Source organism: Chelmon rostratus, chromosome 6 (assembly GCF_017976325.1).
Source record: "Chelmon rostratus isolate fCheRos1 chromosome 6, fCheRos1.pri, whole genome shotgun sequence".
In the NCBI taxonomy this organism is placed as follows: Eukaryota; Metazoa; Chordata; class Actinopteri; order Chaetodontiformes; family Chaetodontidae; genus Chelmon; species Chelmon rostratus.
This window is the reverse complement of record NC_055663.1, coordinates 2,486,244-2,490,666: the sequence shown is the minus strand read 5'-3', so window position 1 is coordinate 2,490,666 and position 4,423 is coordinate 2,486,244.

Here is a 4,423-nt window from a genome sequence, read left to right as displayed (position 1 = left end):
TTAAGCAGTTGCCAATCATCTTATCAGGTTGTTAGTCATGGTCATCCTGGAGATTTTCATGACCTCAAATGACCCTCCTTTCGATGATGTTTGAGGATTTTACAGGCCGCACTTTCATGAACTCATTCCATCTGGGTAACTGGGACTCAGTATGTCATCATTGCACCTGGTCAAAGGTGATTACTCATGTGTAAATAGGAATAAAAAAGGAATGTGTCTGACAACAAAATTATTCCATTTTTATGGGCAACAGTGTATACACAAACATATATATGTATATATATATATATGTGTATGTGTGTGTGATATATGTGTGTGTGTGTCACACTCTCTTCTGAATATGTCGCCATGGGTGTGGTATTCTCTGGTATTCTCTGCTAGTTGGTGCCATCTCTCCAACTCTCTTCCAGCTGTGGGCACACTGCTGCGGGGAGTCCATCAACTCAGGAAGTAATGGACAACTGTCTCCACCTCATTACACCAGCCTACACACTCACTCTCTCTGATTGGACACTGTCTGTATGAGAGAGTTGTTCATGGGTAGAACAATGGCAGCATGCTGTTGGTGTTCAAGTATCTTAAATTCATATCTTAAGTGTCTCACTGTAGTATATTACTAGCTGTTACAGGAATGTTTTCCAAAAGAGATTCTTGAAATTATTTATTTCACCAGGCAGTATTTGTCTGTGTGTGTGTGTGTGTGTGTGTGTGTTTTAAGGTTACATCGACATGCACTAATGTTCGATAATAAAGTTTTATAATAATGTTCTATAACCTTGAAAAATAAATGCTGCATCAACAGGGACATTAAGCAATGGAGATAATGCAGGAATTGGAAAATACCCAGACAGGTATGTAAAAAAAAAGTAAAGGCTATGAAGAAAAGTCTTGAAGTATGTAATATTTTAAACACACACACAAATATATACAGTATATGTTATGCTTCTATAGGCTCCAGCCCCCCCGTGACCCTGCAGAGGATTAAGCGGTGTATAGATAATGGATGGGTGGATATTATGCTTCTCCCATTCAGTCCTCCACCTCCCATTCTTGTCAATGCTGTTCCTCCTGTTTTCCCGCCCCTCTCTGTCAAGGCTCGAGTAATTTAAGCAGAGACTGGATAAAATGAACAGAGTGCAAATGTGTGACTGAAAATAAAAATATATATATATTTATATATATATTTCTCTCTCCTCCTCTACTATTCTCTGCATGTCCGGCTACAACCCTGACTTTTCTTATCTACTCTGCCGTTATATCTCCTTTTACCTGTTCATCTTCCCATTACGCACCCCGCACCCCCCGCTCCACACTGGATATCAATCAGAATCTATCACTCCAACTATCTCTGCTGCCATTGTGTCAGAATTCACAGGAACTTCATCAAACTGGGAAACTGTTTCATTGTTACATTGAACCCTCACTGTGTGTGTCAGGCCTGTGTGGTAGAATTAATGGAATGTAGGCACACTTCCTCTCCAACCAGCATCACACGAAGACACACACACACACACACACACCAAACAACCATTACTTTCCCTCCCATCACCGCCATCACACACACACAGACACACTTGCATAGACACATTAGGGTGTTAATTGTTGTGATAACACCTTCCAATAACAAGGCTGTAATTATCAACATGTTTGGCTGTTGAGTGTGTATCTAGCACTTGCATACGGATCATGTGGTGAGCATGTTTGTGTGTGTGTCAGTGTGAGGTGTGCCAGGGGATGAGGGTTTGATGATTTTGAAATATGCTGCTGTGTGTATGTGTGTGTCTGTGTGTACGTGTCTGTGTGTGTGTGAGCTGAGGGTGTAAGAACAAGGGTTCTTTTGTCCTTTAGTTAATTGCAAATACTCAGTTTGAGAAATTACACCACTGGTTAGCGCGCTAACTCCAAAAGACATCTCTGCAAGACAATACATAAACATCTTTGACATAACCTCAAAGCTATTATGTCTTTACATTCTGTTCACAATTTTTGTTTTAAACTAAAATTTGTACATATTGCACAATAAAAGAAATGTATTAACAGTTAGGGCTACCATATATAGCATAGATAGATGAGGCGCTCCGAAGACCAGATATCTGAGACCTGTATGAAATATGTTTTATTAAAGTAGGGTTATTTTTACGTGGGGACTTAATATTCAATCCATTGTCAGTTAAAGGGTCTATCTAAATGGAGTACTCAGGTACCCATATGTACACTACATTGTCAGGCCACATTCAGACCAACTTTAGCCCTGCGTGAAAAAATATGCCAGTTAATGAAAAACCTGACTGTTGATACAGCGTTATTGTGAAAACAGACAGCCCTGGCTAAGAAAAACATGGGGCCATTTTTACGAGATGACCCTACTACATTAGTAATTTAGCAAGGCACTGTGGTGGCCAGTCAAATAAGTGCACAGTACTGGTAGATTACTTTGCAACACAAATGCTGTATTTCTACTTTTACCGTGCAAATTTTTACATTTTATTGTATTGATGTATTTTTAAACTCATACATCTGTTAAACTGGACTCTCTGGATTGTATTTCAACATCCTGTTTGTACCAGAAACAGCATGCTCCTGAAAATGCAGCCCATAGCTTTTCTTTTAAATTTTTAAAGTCTGATTTCCTGGTAAGAAGTAGGAAACAAAATCCGTCCGTCTGAAGTTCAGCTGATGCTGATAGGAGGATTTAGCAATTTGAGTCATATTGGCATTTAGTTGGAAAATGCCAATATCCTCTTTTTGTTTCCCGAAAGACAGTGTTTCCTTGCTAAAACATGATAGAGGGATACATAATAGTCAAAGCAGTGGCAGTAGTACCTACATAGGACTGCAAGGACAATCATATCAACTTGACTTGACATCTAACTCAGACTGCTGAGGCCTCACATTAGCTTTGACTGATATCTAGTGCGACTATAGTATGTGGGTTTCCATTGCCAATTTCCACATAAAAAACCTGAGCAGAAATGGAAATTAGAAAAAAAACTTGAAATATTGCAAAAAATGTTTTACACTTGGCAGAGGTAAAAACAGTTTCTGTATTGATTAAAGCAAAATGCACAAAGTGCAATGGAAATAGGGAATAAATGACGTACATGAAGCATTTGACTTCTCTCCACTGGAGAGACAAAAAATGTCTGCAGACGAAAGCATCAAATCTGTGAGGAGTGATGAGGAGACTGTAATGCTCCCAAATTAATACATGAAGCAAACATAAATGCCATATTTCCATAATGTTTCCTTCATTGTTTTTCACAATTTGAGCTTTGACTGTAGCTCATCTTGTTGTGTCTCTTCTTCTGCAGTGGTTTAATGGCAACCGACTGGAGAATTAGAACAACCAGCTGCTGATCTCGATGAACCAACTCAATATTTGCACGACAGCAGTAGAATGGATTTTAATTTGCATTTTCTTTTGCAAATTTTCTCAAAATTCTGCTGTACATTTGGATGGAAACCTACTGTAAGTTAAAGTGTTGTCATTTTTCAAAGGTATTGCTTCACAACCAGAATGGGAGGGGTTGGTGGTAATAACAGTGAAAACAATGAAATTGTAAAAAACAAACAAACAAACAAAAAAAACATCTGAACTTGTCATTTAACATTTTTTTTTTACTTACATCTATTTTATTGATTATTTAAGTGTGCTCCATATGGGACTTGGGAATAAATTTAATGTTTAATTGATGTTACCTTTTAAAAGTAAGAAGAAATATAAAGAGTAATGAATCAATAAATACACACAAAACACAAAAAAATGCCAAGTTTGTAGAAATAGTAATAATATTGTTCTCTCTGAAACTACTCATAATATTTCTGAATTAGATTAGAGCCTTTCCTGTTCCTGCAAAGGATTGGCACTGACTCATACACACAAACTCTTCACTGTATAAGAAGCTGGGTAATGTAGTTGAAATCAACCTCAATGTGCCAGCAAGAACACTAGATGATCAGTTCTTGAACAGCAGTCAAAAACCTTCACAGGATGAAGAGGTTGGCTGTCTGATAGGTTGGCTACCTGACACAATGCCTGACTAACTGTTACACAGGGTGGTTTGCTGACTAGTTATCTGTATACCTTCCATGCTGGTGGGTGTAGTGAGTAGGCAGCTGGTTGATTTCTTGACTGTTTGACTAGCTGCTGGCTTACCGAGTGGGCGTCTGGCTACTTGCCTGCCTGGTTGGCAAGCTGGCAGGCCCAGCTGTGTCCCGAGCCAAGCCCCTACGCCCCACCAGATCTTAATTGGGTTAAGTTTGTTTGCCACAGATAACACTTCCTTTTTCTCCAGAGCATAAGAAAACAAAAAATGGCCTGGCACTAATGACGCTCTTTTCTGCTGAGGTGGAGGGAAATTAGGAAGAAGAGGGCAGGTTCCCTACAGAGAGAGATCGTTGAGGGAAACGTGGCATTGTTTGG